General features: G+C 40.3%; 2 non-coding genes across 2 annotated transcripts; one reads left to right on the top strand and one right to left on the bottom strand.

Moving 5' to 3' along the window:
- Positions 1 to 4,630: 4,630 nt before the first annotated feature.
- LOC130958554 (small nucleolar RNA R71) lies at positions 4,631 to 4,738 on the bottom strand. Its single transcript, XR_009077668.1, has one exon. It is a non-coding gene; the product is annotated as a small nucleolar RNA R71 (small nucleolar RNA).
- Positions 4,739 to 15,316: 10,578 nt separating this feature from the next.
- On the top strand, positions 15,317 to 15,424 carry LOC130959727 (small nucleolar RNA R71). Its single transcript, XR_009078794.1, has one exon. It is a non-coding gene; the product is annotated as a small nucleolar RNA R71 (small nucleolar RNA).
- The last annotated feature ends 1,605 nt before the right edge of the window (positions 15,425 to 17,029 follow it).

The following is a 17,029-nucleotide window of genomic DNA, read 5'->3' as shown; positions in this document are numbered from 1 at the left end:
ACAGCAAAGATACATAGAACACTTTGTAGCTTGAGTGTAGTGAGAGTTAGTAGAGATAAAGTCTCAAACAGTTAGTGTGCAAGTTAGAAATAAAAGAAATAGAAAAGAAAAAGTGCTTGATCTAAATCACCACCTCACTTAATCATTGTCAACCTAATCAATCCCTGGCAACGGCGCCAAAAACTTGATGTGTAGAAAACGATCCAACACAAAACTCACCGGCAAGTGTACCGGGTCGCATCAAGTAATATAACTCACATGAGTGAGGTCGATCCCACAGGGATTGAAGGATTGAACAATTTTAGTTTAATGAGTGATTTAGTCAAGCAAATCAAGTGTTGGTTGAGTTGTTTGCAATTGACAGAAATTTAAATTGCTTGAAATGTAAAGGGAGAGGGGAGAATTGCAGTAAATTAAATAGTAGGAAAGTAAAAGAAGCTGAAGCTTAAAATGCAAGTAATATAAAGTGCAGAAACTTAGATTGCAAGAAATGTAAATGGCTGAAACTTAAAGTGCAAGAAATGTGAATTGCTTGAATCATAAAAGGGATTGGGAATTGGGATTGCAGAATTTAAACAAGCAAAGGTAAATTGCAACAAACAGAAAAGCAGAAGATGAATTGAATTGAAGTGGGTCTCAAACAGAAGAATGAAATGCCTTGGAGAATTTAGAACAGAAAAGCAGTGCTTAATTTGCAGCAAATTGAAAGTGGTTGAAGATCTCAGGAGTGGAAGAGACTAGATAACAAGTCTAGATCTCAAATCCTTCTTTGATCCAACAAGAACAGTTGCAAAAGAAAATAAAGGTAAGCAAGTTGCAGAAAGAGTAGAAGCAGAAGCAATAAACAGAAAGTGAAATTCAATTATGCAGAAAATGAAAGAAGAGATCTCAAGGTGAGATTGAAACAGAAGTTCTTCAATTCTTCACCCAAGATCCAAGGCAAGAAAAGTAAAGAGTGCTCAAGCAAGAACAAGGAAGAAGAGAGATCAATTCTTGATGAGCGGATAATTTGTACCCTTTTTGGCATTGTTTTTAGTATGTTTTAAGTATGATCTAGTTAGTTTTTAGTATATTTTTATTAGTTTTTAGTTAAAATTCACTTTTCTGGACTTTACTATGAGTTTGTGTGTTTTTCTGTGATTTCAGGTATTTTCTGGCTGAAATTGAGGGACCTGAGCAAAAATCTGATCCAGAGACTGAAAAGGACTGCAGATGCTGTTGGATTCTGACCTCCCTGCACTCGAAGTGGATTTTCTGGAGCTACAGAAATCCAATTGGCGCGCTCTCAACGGCGTTGGAAATTAGACATCCTGGGCTTTTCAGCAATATATGATAGTCCATACTTTGCCCAAGATTTGATGGCCCAAATTGGCGTTCAAAATCACCTTCAGAAATTCCAGCGTTAAACGCCGGAACTGGCACCTAAATGGGAGTTAAACGCCCAAACTGGCATAAAAGCTGGCGTTTAACTCCAAGAAGAGTCTCTACACGAAAATGCTTCATTGCTCAGCCCAAGCACACACCAAGTGGGCCCGGAAGTGGATTTTTATGTCATTTACTCATCTCTGTACACCCTAGACTACTAGTTCTCTATATATAGGACCTTTTACTATTGTATTTTCATCTTGGTTCTTCTGGTTCCCTCTCTGGGGCCGAAACCAATGATCACTTTTGTTCTTATGTATTTTCAACGGTGGAGTTTCTACACACCATACATTAAGGTGTGGAGCTCTGCTGTACCTCGAGTATTAATGCAATTACTATTGTTCTTTATTCAATTCCGCTTGTTCTTTGTCCAAGATATCACTTGTTCTTCAACTTGATGAATGTGATGATCCGTGACACTCATCATCATTCTCACCTATGAACAAGGTGACTGACAACCACTTTTGTTCTACAAGCAACCAAGGCTCTAGTGAATATCTCTTGGATTCTTTAACCGGAATCTTTGTGGTATAGGCAAGAACTGATGGCGGCATTCAAGAGAATCCGGAAGGTCTAAACCTTGTCTGTGGTATTCTGAGTAAGATTCAATGATTGAATGACTGTGACGTGCTTCAAACTCCTAGCAGGCGGGGCGTTAGTGACAGATGCAAAAGAATCACTGGATTCTATTCCGGCCTGACCGAGAACCGACAGCTGATTAGCCATATGCTGTGACAGAGCATAGGAACATTTTCACTGAGAGGATGGGAGGTAGCCACTGACAACGGTGAAACCCTACAAAAGCTTGCCATGGAAAGGAGTAAGAAGGATTGGATGAAGACAGTAGGAAAGCAGAGAGACGGAAGGGAAGGCATCTTCATACGCTTATCTGAAGTTCCTACCAATGAATTACATAAGTACCTCTATCCTTATCTTTATGCTTTATTCGTATACCACTATACCCATTTGAGTCTGCCTGACTGAGATTTACAAGGTGACCATAGCTTGCTTCATACCAACAATCTCCGTGGGATCGACCCTTACTCACGTAAGGTATTACTTGGACGACCCAGTGCACTTGCTGGTCAGTTGTGCAAAGTTGTGTAGTGATCACAATTTCGCGCTACCAAGTTTTTGGCGCCATTGCCGGGGATTGTTCGAGTATGGACAACTGACGGTTCATCTTGTTGCTTAGATTAGGTATTTTTTTTTCAGAGTTCTTAAGAATGAATTCTAGTGTTTCAAGGTGATGTTCTTATCATCACCAAAGCTGATTGATCATCATCAATTTAGCTCTTGAATGCAATGTCCTGCTGAAGCTTAGCTAGCTATGTCTAATTCCTTTAGACTAAAGCTTTAGACTAACATTGCATGATTCCTGGAATTCTCATTAAGAATTTTGATACCTTTATTTTCTTCTTCCACTTAATTTTCGAAAAAACACAAAAAAAAATTACAAAATCATAAAATCCAAAAAATTTCTTGTTTGAGTCTAGTGTCTCATTTTAAGTTTGGTGTCAATTGCATGCATTCATTCATGTGTCTCAAGGATCTTCAAGATGTTGTTGATGATTTCTTACTCTAATCTTTAAATTCTCTTGACTTGAGTGTTTATATGTCTCATATGCATTCTCATTTTGTTAGTGTCAGCAGTATACAAACTGCTAAGTTTGGTGTCTTGCATGCATTGTTATTTGATTTTAGTGCATTTTGATTATTCCTTATTATTAAAAATCCAAAAATATTTTTAATTTGTGTCTTCTCAAGTCAATAATACAGAGAATTAAAGATTCAGAACATACAGCAGAGGAATTGCACAGAAAAAGCTGGGCGTTCAAAACGCCCAGTGAAGAAGGACAGACTGGCGTTTAAACGCCAGCCAGGGTACCTGGTTGGGCGTTTAACGCCCAAAAGGATATAGTTTTGGGCGTTAAATGCCAGAATGTGCACCATTCTGGGCGTTTAACGCCAGGATGGCACAAGGGGGAAGATTTTGTTTTCAAATCAATTTTTTTTCAAGTTTTTAAAGTTTTTCTAAATCAAATCTTTTTCAAATCATATCTTTTCAATCAAATGTTTTCAAAATTAATTTTTTTCCTTTTTCAAAGATACTTGCTATCAATTAATGATTTGATTCAACATTTCAAGTCTGTTACCTTTTCTGTTGAGAAAGGTTTAATGTTTGAATCATATCTTTTCCTTTTAGGCAAGTCATTAATTTTTAAAATCAAATCTTTTTAAAATGTTTTTCAAATCATATCTTTTCAATCATATCTTTTTTAAAACCATAACTTACCAATCATATCTTCTTAACCACATCTTTTTCAAAATAGTTTTCAATCAAATCTTTTTGACTTCTAATTTCAAAATCTTTTTCAAAAATCACTTGATTTCTTTCTCACTCTTATTTTCGAAAATTAATTAGTGTTTTTCAAAAATGTTTTCAAATTCTTTTACTTAATTTTCGAAAATTACCTTCCCTCCTCTCACATCCTTCTATTTATGGACTAACACTATTCCTTAATGTAAAATTCGAACTCCATCTTCTTTGATAAGTTCGAATTTTCTACTTCTGTCTTCTACTTTTCTTTTCCTCTGACACCTCAAGGAATCTCTATACTGTGACATAGAGGATTCCACATTTTCTTGTTCTCTTCTCTTTCATATGAGCAGGAACAAAGACAAAGGGATTCTTGTTGAAGCTGACCCTGAACCTGAAAGGACCTTAAAGCGAAAGCTAAGAGAAGCTAAGGCACAACTCTCTGTGGAGGACCAAACAGAAATCTTCAAAGAAGAAGACATGGCAGCCAAAAACAACCACAATGCAAACAATGCAAGGAAGGTGCTGGGTGACTTTACTGCACCTACTCCCGACTTCTATGGGAGAAGCATCTCTATCCCTGCCATTGGAGCAAACAACTTTGAGCTTAAGCCTCAATTAGTTTCTCTAATGCAACAGAATTGCAAGTTCCATGGACTTCCATTGGAAGATCCTCATCAGTTCTTAGCTGAGTTCTTGCAAATCTGTGACACTGTCAAGACTAATAGGGTTGACCCTGAGGTCTACAGACTTATGCTATTCCCTTTTGCTGTAAGAGACAGAGCTAGGACATGGTTGGACTCACAACCTAAAGAAAGCCTGGACTCATGGGAAAAGCTAGTCAATGCCTTCTTGGCAAAGTTCTTTCCACCTCAAAAATTGAGTAAGCTTAGAGTGGAAGTCCAAACCTTCAGGCAGAAGGATGGAGAATCCCTCTATGAAGCTTGGGAAAGATACAAACAATTGATCAGAAAATGTCCTTCTGACATGCTTTCTGAATGGAGCATCATAGGTATTTTCTATGATGGTCTCTCTGAACTATCCAAGATGTCTTTGGATAGCTCTGTTGGAGGATCTCTTCATCTGAAGAAGACGCCTACAGAAGCTCAAGAGCTGATTGAAATGGTTGCAAATAACCAATTCATGTACACTTCTAAAAGGAATCCTGTGAACAATGGGACTAATCAGAAGAAAGGAGTTCTTGAGATTGATGCTCTGAATGCCATTCTGGCTCAGAACAAGATATTGACTCAGCAAGTCAATTTGATCTCTCAAAGTCTGTCTGGAATGCAAAATGCACCAAGCAGTACTAAGGATGCTTCATCTGAAGAAGAAGCTTATGATCCTGAGAACCCTTCAATGGAAGAGGTGAATTACCTAGGAGAACCCTATGGAAACACCTATAATTCTTCATGGAGAAATCATCCAAATTTCTCATGGAAGAATCAAGAGAGACCTCAACAAGGTTTCAATAACAATAATGGTGGAAGAAACTGGTTTAGCAGTGGCAAGCCTTTTCCATCATCTTCTCAGCAACAGACAGAGAATTCTAAGCAGAACCCCTCTGACTTAGCAACTATGGTCTCTGATCTAATCAAAACCACTCAAAGCTTCATGACTGAAACAAGGTCCTCCATTAGGAATTTGGAGGCACAAGTGGGACAGCTGAGCAAGAAAGTTACTGAACTCCCTCCTAGTACTCTCCCAAGCAATACAGAAGAAAATCCAAAAGGAGAGTGCAAGGCCATCAACATGGCCGAATTTGGAGAGGAAGGAGAGGAAGTGAACGCCACTGAGGAAGACCTCAGTGGGCGTGCACTGACCTCCAATGAGTTCCCTAATGAGGAACCTTGGGAATCTGAGGCTCAAAATGAGACCATAGAGATTCCATTGGACTTACTTCTGCCTTTCATGAGCTCTGATGAGTATTCTTCCTCTGAAGAGGATGAGTATGTCACTGAAGAGCAAGTTGCTAAATACCTTGGAGCAATCATGAAGCTAAATGACAAGTTATTTGGAAATGAGACTTGGGAGAATGAACCTCCTTTGCTCACCAAAGAACTGGATGACTTGTCTAGGCGGAAATTACCTCAAAAGAGACAAGATCCTGGGAAGTTTTCAGTACCTTGTACCATAGGCACCATGACCTTCAAGAAGGCTTTGTGTGACTTAGGGTCAAGTGTAAACCTCATGCCTCTCTCTGTAATGGAGAAGCTAGGGATCTTTGAGGTGCAAGCTGCAAGAATCTCATTAGAGATGGCAGACAACTCAAGAAAACAAGCTCAAGGACTTGTAGAGGATGTTTTGGTGAAGATTGAAAACCATTACATCCCTGCTGATTTCATAGTCCTAGAGACTGGGAAGTGCATGGATGAAACCATCATCCTTGGCAGACCCTTCCTAGCCACAGCAAAGGCTGTGATTGATGTTGATAGAGGTGAACTGATCATTCAGGTGAATGAAGAATCCTTTGTGTTTAAGGCTCAAGGATATCCTTCTGTCACCATGGAGAGGAAGCATGAAGAGCTTCTCTCAAATCAGAGTCAAACAGAGCCCCCACAGTCAAACTCTAAGTTTGGTGTTGGGAGGCCACAACCAAACTCTAAGTTGGGTGTTGAACCCCCACATTCAAACTCTAAGTTTGGTGTTGGGAGGTTCCAACATTGCTCTGAGAAAATGTGAGGCTCCATGAGAGCCCTCTGTCAAGCTACTGACATTAAAGAAGCGCTTGTTGGGAGGCAACCCAATGTTATATTTTATCTATTTTCTTTTGTTATTTTATGTTTTTTGTAGGTTGATGATCATGAGAAGTCACAAAATCAATTGAAAAAGCAAAAACAGAATGAAAAACAGGAAGAAAAATAGCACACCCTGGAGGAAGAACCTACTGGCGTTTAAACGCCAGTAAGGTTAGCAGATGGGCGTTTAACGCCCAGTCTGGCACCATTCTGGGCGTTTAACGCCAGAAAGGGGTACCAGACTGGCGTTAAACGCCAGGAAAGGGCAAGAACCTGGCGTTAAACGCCAGAAATGGGCACCAGCCTGGCGTTTAACGCCAGAATTGGCTCAAAACGTGATTTTGCATGCCATTTGGTGCAGGGATGACTTTTCCTTGACACCTCAGGATCTGTGGACCCCACAGGATCCCCACCAACCCCACCACGCTCATTCTTCTTCACCCATTCACCAAAAATCCCTTACCTATCAAACCCCACTTTCTCTTCACCACTCACATCCATCCCTCATAAAACCCCATCTACCTCACCATTCAAAATTCAAACCACTTTCCCACCCAAACCCACCCATAAAGGCCGAACCACAAAGCCATCTCCATCTCCTCCATTTTCTTCTTCTTCTACTCTCTTCTTTCTTCTTTTGCTCGAGGACGAGCAAACCTTTTAAGTTTGGTGTGGTAAAAGCGTTGCTTTTCATTTTTCCATAACCATTTATGGCATCCAAGGCCGGAGAAACCTCTTGAAAGAGGAAAGGGAAGGCAAAAGCCTCCTCCTCTGAGTCATGGGAGATGGAGAGATTCATCTCAAGGGATGCACTTTCCTCCACAAGACTATTGGGAGCAACTGAACACCTCCCTAGGAGAATTGAGTTCCAACATGGGACAACTAAGGGTGGAGCACCAAGAACATTCCATCCTCCTCCATGAAATTAGAGAAGATCAAAGAATCATGAGAGAGGAACAACAAAGACAAGGAAGAGACATTGAGGAGCTCAAGCACTCCATAAGACCTTCAAGAGGAAGAACAAGCCGCCATCACTGAGGTGGACTCGTTCTTTAATCTCCTTGTTCTTTATTCTTCTGTTTTTCGAAAATTTATGCTTATGTTTATCCATGTTTGTGTCTTATGATCATCAGTGTCTTAGTGTCTATGCCTTAAAGTTATGAATGTCCTATGAATCCATCACCTTTCTTAAATGAAAACTGTTTTTATCACAAAAGAACAAGAAGTACAGGATTTCGAATTCATCTTTAAAACTAGCTTAATTAGTTTGATGTGGTGGCAATACTTTTGTTTCTGAATGTATGCTTAAACAGTGCATATGTCTTTTGAATTTGTGGTTCATGAATGTTAAAATTGTTGGCTCTTGAAAGAATGATGAAAAAGGAGACATGTTACTGAGGATCTGAAAAATCATAAAAATGATTCTTGAAGCAAGAAAAAGCAGTGAATACAAAAAAAAAAGAAAACGAAAAAAAAGAAAAAAGAGAGAAAAGAGAGAAAGAAAAAGAAAGAAATAAAGTTGTGATCCAAGGCAAAAAGAGTGTGCTTAAGAACCCTGGACACCTCTAATTGGGGACTCTAGCAAAGCTGAGTCACAATCTGAAAAGGTTCACCCAATTATGTGTCTGTGGCATGTATGTATCCGGTGGTAATACTGGAAGACAGAGTGCTTTGGGCCACGGCCAAGACTCAATAAGTAGCTGTGTTCAAGAATCATCATACTTAACTAAGAGAATCAATAACACTATCTGGATTCTGAGTTCCTAAAGAAGCCAATCATTCTGAATTTCAAAGGATAAAGTGAGATGCCAAAACGGTTTGGAGGCAAAAAGCTACTAGTCCCGCTCATCTAATTTGGAGCTAAGTTTCATTGATAATTTGGAGTCTATAGTATATTCTCTTCTTTTTATCTTATTTGATTTTCAGTTGCTTGGGGATAAGCAACAATTTAAGTTTGGTGTTGTGATGAGCGGATAATTTGTACCCTTTTTGGCATTGTTTTTAGTATGTTTTTAGTATGATCTAGTTAGTTTTTAGTATATTTTTATTAGTTTTTAGTTAAAATTCACTTTTCTGGACTTTACTATGAGTTTGTGTGTTTTTCTGTGATTTCAGGTATTTTCTGGCTGAAATTGAGGGACCTGAGCAAAATTCTGATCCAGAGACTGAAAAGGACTGCAGATGCTGTTGGATTCTGACCTCCCTGCACTCGAAGTGGATTTTCTAGAGCTACAGAAGCCCAATTGGCGCGCTCGCAACGGCGTTGAAAAGTAGACATCCTGGGCTTTCCAGCAATATATGATAGTCCATACTTTGCCCAAGATTTGATGGCCCAAACCGGCGTTCAAAGTCACCTTCAGAAATTCCAGCGTTAAACGCCGGAACTGGCACCTAAATGGGAGTTAAACACCCAAACTGGCATAAAAGCTGGCGTTTAACTCCAAGAAGAGTCTCTACACGAAAATGCTTCATTGCTCAGTGGTGCACGAAATTGTGATCACTACTTTGTCCATATTCAAATAATCACCGGTAATGGCTCCAAAGACTTGGTGCTCAATACCATGGCATAAACACAACTTCGCACAACTAACCAGCAAGTGCACTGGGTCGTCCAAGTAATACCTTACGTGAGTAAGGGTCGATCCCACGGAGATTGTTGGTATGAAGCAAGCTATGGTCACCTTGTAAATCTCAGTCAGGCAGACTCAAATGGGTATAGTGATAAACGAATAAAGCATAAAGATAAAGATAGAGATACTTATGTATATCATTGGTGAGAGCTTCAGACAAGCGTATGAAGATGCCTTCCCTTCCGTCTCTCTGCTTTCCTACTGTCTTCATCCAATCCTTCTTACTCCTTTCCATGGCAAGCTTATGCAAGGGTTTCACCGTTGTCAGTGGCTACCTCCCATCCTCTCATTGGAAATGTTCAACGCACCCTGTCACGGCACGGCTATCCATCTGTCGGTTCTCAATCAGGCCGGAATAGAATCCAGTGATTCTTTTGCGTCTGTCACTAACGCCCCGCCTTCAGGAGTTTGAAGCACGTCACAGTCATTCAATCATTGAATCCTACTCAGAATACCACAGACAAGGTTAGACCTTCCGGATTCTCTTGAATGCCGCCATCAGTTCTCGCCTATACCACGAAGACTCTGATCTCACGGAATGGCTGGCTCGTTTGTCAGGCGAGCACTCGGTTGTCAGGCGATCAACCATGCATCGTGTTATCAGGAATCCAAGAGATATTCACTGGAGCTTTGATTGCTTGTAGAACAAGAGTGGTTGTCAGTCACCTTGTTCATGAGTGAGAATGATGATGAGTGTCACGGATCATCACATTCATCAAGTTGAAGAACAAGTGATATCTTGGACAAAGAACAAGCGGAATTGAATAGAAGAACAATAGTAATTGCATTAATACTCGAGGTACAGCAGAGCTCCACACCTTAATCTATGGTGTGTAGAAACTCCACCGTTGAAAATACATAAGAACAAGGTCTAGGCATGGCCGTGAGGCCAGCCTCCCAAATGATCTAAGATAGCATAAAACTCAAAGATAGCTACCAAGATGTCAAATACAATAGTACAAGGTCCTACTTATAGAAAACTAGTAGCCTAAGGTGTACAAAGATGAGTAAATGACATAAAGATCCACTTCCGGGCCCACTTGGTGTGTGCTTGGGCTGAGCAATGAAGTATTTTTCGTGTAGAGACTCCTCTTGGAGTTAAACGCCAGCTTTTATGCCAGTTTGGGCGTTTAACTCCCATTTGGGTGCCAGTTCCAGCGTTTAACGCTGGGATTTCTTGAGGTGACTTTGAACGCCAGTTTGGGCCATCAAATCTTGGGCAAAATATGGACTATCATATATTGCTGGAAAGCCCAGGATGTCTACTTTCCAACGCCGTTGAGAGCGCGCCAATTAGGCTTCTGTAGCTCCAGAAAATCCACTTCGAGTGCAGGGAGGTCAGAATCCAACAGCATCTGCAGTCCTTTTCAGTCTCTGGATCAGAATTTTGCTCAGGTCCCTCAATTTCAGCCAGAAAATACCTGAAATCACAGAAAAACACACAAACTCATAGTAAAGTCCAGAAAAGTGAATTTTAACTAAAAACTAATAAAAATATACTAAAAACTAACTAGATCATACTAAAAACATACTAAAAACAATGCCAAAAAGCGTACAAATTATCCGCTCATCACAACACCAAACTTAAATTGTTGCTTGTCCCCAAGCAACTGAAGATCAAATAAGATAAAAAGAAGAGAATATGCAATGAACTCCAAAAACATCTATGAAGATCAGTATTAATTAGATGAGCGGGGCTTTTAGCTTTTTGCCTCTGAATAGTTTTGGCATCTCACTCTATCCTTTGGAATTCAGAATGATTGGCTTCTTCAGGAACTCAGAATCCAGATAGTGTTATTGATTCTCCTAGTTAAGTATGATGATTCTTGAACACAGCTACTTATTGAGTCTTGGCCGTGGCCCAAAGCACTCTGTCTTCCAATATTACCACCGGATACATACATGCCACAGACACATAATTGGGTGAACCTTTTCAGATTGTGACTCAGCTTTGCTAAAGTCCCCAATTAGAGGTGTCCAGGGTTCTTAAGCACACTCTTTTTGCCTTGGATCACAACTTTATTTCTTTCTTTTTCTCTCTTTTTCTCTTTTCTTTCTCTTCTTTTTTTTCGGTTTTTTTTTTTTCGCTTGCTTCCTCTTTTTTTTTTGTATTCACTGCTTTTTCTTGCTTCAAGAATCATTTTTATGATTTTTCAGATCCTCAGTAACATGTCTCCTTTTTCATCATTCTTTCAAGAGCCAACATCCATGAACCACAAATTCAAAAGACATATGCACTGTTCATGCATACATTCAGAGAACAAAAGTATTGCCACCACATCAAAATAATTAAACTGTTATAAAATTTAGAATTCATGCAATTCTTATCTTTTTCAATTAAGAACATTTTTTATTTAAGAAAGGTGATGGATTCATAGGAAATTCATAACTTTAAGGCATAGACACTAAGATACTAATGATCACAAGACACAAACATGGACAAACATAAAGCATAAATTTTCGAAAAACAAGAAAATAAAGAACAAGGAGATTAAAGAACGGGTCCACCTTAGTGATGGCGGCTTGTTCTTCCTCTTGAAGGTCTTATGGAGTGCTTGAGCTCCTCAATGTCTCTTCCTTGTCTTTGTTGCTCCTCTCTCATGATTCTTTGATCTTCTCTAATTTCATGGAGGAGGATGGAATGTTCTTGGTGCTCCACCCTTAGTTGTCCCATGTTGGAACTCAATTCTCCTAGGGAGGTGTTTACTTGCTCCCAATAGTCTTGTGGAGGAAAGTGCATCCCTTGAGGTATCTCAGGGATCTCATGATGAGAGGGGTCTCTTGTTTGCTCCATCCTTTTCTTGGTGATGGGCTTGTCCTCATCAATGGGGGTGTCTCCTTCTATGTCAACTCCAACTGAATAACAGAGGTGACAAATGAGATGAGGAAAGGCTAGCCTTGCCAAGGTGGAAGACTTGTCCGCCACCTTGTAGAGTTCTTGAGCTATGACCTCATGAACTTCCACTTCTTCTCCAATCATGATGCTATGAATCATGATGGCCCGGTCTAGAGTAACTTCGGACTGATTGCTAGTGGGAATGATTGAGCGTTGAATGAACTCCAACCATCCTCTAGCCATGGGCTTGAGGTCATGCCTTCTCAATTGAACCGGCTTGCCTCTTGAATCTCTCTTCCATTGTGCGCCCTCTTCACATATAACTGTGAGGACTTGGTCCAACCTTTGATCAAAGTTGACCCTTCTAGTGTAAGGATGTGCATCTCCTTGCATCATGGGCAAGTTGAATGCTAACCTTACATTTTCCAGACTAAAATCCAAGTATTTCCCCCGAACCATTGTAAGATAATTCTTTGGATCCGGGTTCATACTTTGATCATGGTTCTTGGTGAGCCATGCATTGGCATAGAACTCTTGAACCATCAAGATTCCGACTTGTTGAATGGGGTTGGTAAGCACTTCCCATCCTCTTCTTCGGATCTCATGGCGGATCTCCGGATATTCACCCCTTTTGAGTGAAAAGGGGACCTCGGGGATCACCTTCTTCAAGGCCACAACTTCATAGAAGTGGTCTTGATGCACCCTTGAGATGAATCTATCCATCTCCCATGACTCGGAGGTGGAAGCTTTTGCCTTCCCTTTCCTCTTTCTAGAGGTTTCTCCGGCCTTGGATGCCATAAATGGTTATGGAAAACGAAAAAGCAACGCTTTTACGACACCAAACTTAAAAGGTTTGCTCGTCCTCGAGCAAAAGAAGAAAGAAGAGAGTAGAAGAAGAAGAAATGAGGGAGAAGGGGATGGCTTTGTATTCGGCCAAAGAAGGGGAGAAGTGGTGTTTAGGTTGTGTGAAAATGAAGGAGTGAAGAAGGGTATTTATAGGAGAAAGGGGAGATGGAGTTCGGCCATTATGGGTGGGTTTGGGAGGGAATGTGGTTTGAATTTGAAGGGTGAGGTTGGTGGGGTTTTGTGAAGGATGGATGTGAGTGGTGAAGAGAAAGATGGGATTTGATAGGTGAAGGGTTTTTGGGGAAGAGGTATTGAGGTGATTGGTGAATGGGGGAAGAAGAGAGAGAGTGGTGGTGGGGTAGGTAGGGATCCTGTGGGGTCCACAAATCCTGTGGTGTCAAGGAAAAGTCATCCCTGCACCAAATGTTGCTCAAAATCACGTTTTGAGCCATTTCTGGCGTTAAACGCCGGGCTGGTGCCCATTCCTGGCGTTTAACGCCAGGTTCTTGCCCTTTTCTGGCGTTTAACGCCAGTCTGGTGCCCCTTTCTGGCGTTAAACGCCCAGAATGGTGCCAGACTGGGCGTTAAACGCCCAACTGCTAGCCTCACTGGCATTTAAACGCCAGTGAATTCTTCCTCCAGGGTGTGCTGTTTTTCTTCCTGTTTTTCATTCTGTTTTTGCTTTTTCAATGGATTTTGTGACTTCTTATGATCATCAACCTACAAAAAACATAAAATAACAAAGGGAAATAGATAAAATATAATCATTGGGTTGCCTCCCAACAAGCGCTTCTTTAATGTCAGTAGCTTGACAGAGGGCTCTCATGGAGCCTCACAGATACTCAGAGCAATGTGGGAACCTCCCAACACCAAACTTAGAGTTTGAATGTGGGGGTTCAACACCAAACTTAGAGTTTGGTTGTGGCCTCCCAACACCAAACTTAGAGTTTGACTGTGGGGGCTCTGTTTGTCTCTGATTTGAGAGAAGCTCTTCATGCTTCTTCTCCATGGTGACAGAGGGATATCCTTGAGCCTTAAACACCAAGGATTTTTCATTCACTTGAATGATCAGTTCACCTCTATCAACATCAATCACAGCCTTTGCTGTGGCTAGGAAGGGTCTGCCAAGGATGATGGATTCATCCATGCACTTCCCAGTCTCTAGGACTATGAAATCAGTAGGGATGTAATGGTCTTCAACTTTTACCAAAACATTCTCTACAAGTCCATGAGCTTGTTTTCTTGAGTTGTCTGCCATCTCTAATGAGATTCTTGCAGCTTGTACCTCAAAGATCCCTAGCTTCTCCATTACAGAGAGAGGCATGAGGTTCACACTTGACCCTAAGTCACACAGGGCCTTCTTGAAGGTCATGGTGCCTATGGTACAAGGTATGGAAAACTTCCCAGGATCTTGTCTCTTTTGAGGTAATTTCTGCCTAGACAAGTCATCCAGTTCTTTGGTGAGCAAGGGAGGTTCATCTTCCCAAGTCTCATTTCCAAATAACTTGTCATTTAGCTTCATGATTGCTCCAAGGTATTTAGTAACTTGCTCTTCAGTGACATACTCATCCTCTTCAAAGGAAGAATACTCATCAGAGCTCAAGAAAGGCAGAAGTAAGTCCAATGGAATCTCTATGGTCTCATTTTGAGCCTCAGATTCCCATGGTTCCTCATTGGGGAACTCAGAGGAGGTTGGTGCACGCTCATTGAGGTCTTCCTCAGTGGCGTCCACCTCCTCTCTTTCCTCTCCATATTCGGCCATGGTTATGGCTTTGCACTCTCCTTTTGGATTTTCTTCTGTATTACTTGGGAGAGTACTAGGAGGAAGTTCAGTAACTTTCTTGCTCAACTGTCCCACTTGTGCCTCCAAATTCCTGATGGAGGACCTTGTTTCAGTCATGAAACTTTGAGTGGTTTTAATTAGATCAGAGACCATAGTTGCTAAGTCAGAGGGGTTCTGCTTAGAATTCTCTGTCTGCTGCTGAGAAGATGATGGAAAAGGCTTGCCTTTGCTAAACCTATTTCTTCCACCATTATTATTATTGAAACCTTGTTGTGGTCTCTCTTGATTCTTCCATGAGAAATTTGGGTGATTTCTCCATGAAGAATTATAGGTGTTTCCATAGGGTTCTCCTAGGTAATTCACCTCTTCCATTGAAGGGTTCTCAGGATCATAGGCTTCTTCCTCAGGTGAAGCATCCTTAGTACTGCCAGGTGCATTTTGCATTCCAGACAGACTTTGAGAAATCAAATTGACTTGTTGAGTCAATATCTTATTCTGAGCCAGTATGGCATTCAGAGCATCAATCTCAAGGACTCCTTTCTTCTGACTTGTCCCATTGTTCACAGGATTCCTTTCAGAAGTGTACATGAATTGGTTATTTGCAACCATCTCAATTAGTTCCTGAGCCTCTGTAGGCGTCTTCTTCAGATGAAGAGATCCTCCAGCAGAGCTATCCAAAGACATCTTGGATAGTTCAGAGAGACCATCATAGAAAATACCTATGATGCTCCATTCAGAAAGCATGTCTGAGGGACATTTTCTGATTAATTGTTTGTATCTTTCCCAAGCTTCATAGAGGGATTCTCCATCCTTCTGTCTAAAGGTTTGGACTTCCACTCTAAGCTTACTCCATTTTTGAGGTGGAAAGAACTTTGCCAAGAAGGCATTGACTAGCTTTTCCCAAGAGTCCAGGCTATCTTTAGGTTGTGAGTCCAACCATATTCTAGTTCTGTCTCTTACAGCAAAAGGGAATAGCATCAGTCTGTAGACCTCAAGGTCAACCCCATTAGTCTTGACTGTGTCACAGATTTGCAAGAACTCAGCTAAAAACTGATGAGGATCTTCCATTGGAAGTCCATGGAACTTGCAATTCTGTTGCATTAGAGAAACTAACTGAGGCTTAAGCTCAAAGTTGTTTGCTCCAATGGCAGGGATAGAGATGCTTCTCCCATAGAAATTGGGAGTAGGTGCAGTAAAGTCACCCAGCACCTTCCTTGCATTGTTGGCATTGTTGTTGTTTTCGGCTGCCATGGGTTCTTCTTCCTTGAAGAATTCGGTCAGGTCCTCAACAGAGAGTTGAGCCTTAGCTTCTCTTAGCTTTCGCTTCAAGGTCCTTTCAGGTTCAGGGTCAGCTTCAACAAGAATGCCTTTGTCTTTGCTCCTGCTCATATGAAAGAGAAGAGAACACAAAAATGTGGAATCCTCTATGTCACAGTATAGAGATTCCTTAAGGTGTCAGAGGAAACGAAAAATAGAAGAAGGAGGTAGAAGAATTCGAACTTGATTAGATAGAGTTTGAATTGTGCATTAAGAAGGAGTAGTACTCCATAAATAGAAGGATGTGGGAAGAAGGGAAGAGGATTTTCGAAAATTAATTAAAAAGATGTCAAAAACATTTTGAAAAATTGATTGATAATTTTCGAAAATTCAAAGTGGAAAAGAAATCAAGTGATTTTTGAAAAGGATTTTGAAATTAGAAATCAAAAAGATTTGATTGAAAACTTATTTTGAAAAAGATGTGATTAAAAAGATATGATTGAAAGAATCTGATTTGAAAACAATTTTAAAAGATATGTTTTGAAAACAATTTTTTAAAGGATTTGATTTTGAAAATTAGTGACTTGCCTAACAAGAAAAGATATGATTCAAACATTAAACCTTTCTCAACAGAAAAGGCAACAAATTTGAGATGTTCAATCAAATCATTAATTGTTAGTAAGTATCTTTGAAAAAGGAAAGAAATTGGCTTTGAAAACATTTGATTGAAAAGATATGATTTGAAAAAGATTTGATTTTGAAAAACTTTGAAAACTTGAAAAAAAAAATTGATTTGAAAACAAAATCTTCCCCCTTTGCCATCCTGGCGTTAAACGCCCAGAATGGTATCCATTCTGGCGTTTAACGCCCAAAATGCACCCTTTTTGGGCGTTAAACGCCCAACCAGGTACCCTGGCTGGCGTTTAAACGCCAGTCTGTCCTTCTTCACTGGGCGTTTTGAACGCCCAGCTTTTTCTGTGTAATTCCTCTGCAGTATGTTCTGAATCTTCAATTCTTGGTATTATTGACTTGAAAAGGCACAAATTAAAAATATTTTTGGATTTTTTTTTATAATCAAAATGCAACAAGAATCAAATAACAATGCATGCGCAAGACACCAAACTTAGCAGTTTGGATACTACTGACACTATATGAGACACATAAACACTCAAGTCAAAAGAATTCAAAGATCAG

Source organism: Arachis stenosperma, chromosome 10 (genome assembly GCF_014773155.1).
Source record: "Arachis stenosperma cultivar V10309 chromosome 10, arast.V10309.gnm1.PFL2, whole genome shotgun sequence".
Lineage (NCBI taxonomy): Eukaryota > Viridiplantae > Streptophyta > Magnoliopsida > Fabales > Fabaceae > Arachis > Arachis stenosperma.
Note: the sequence above shows the minus strand (reverse complement) of the source record. Positions and strands in the feature narration are given on the sequence as shown.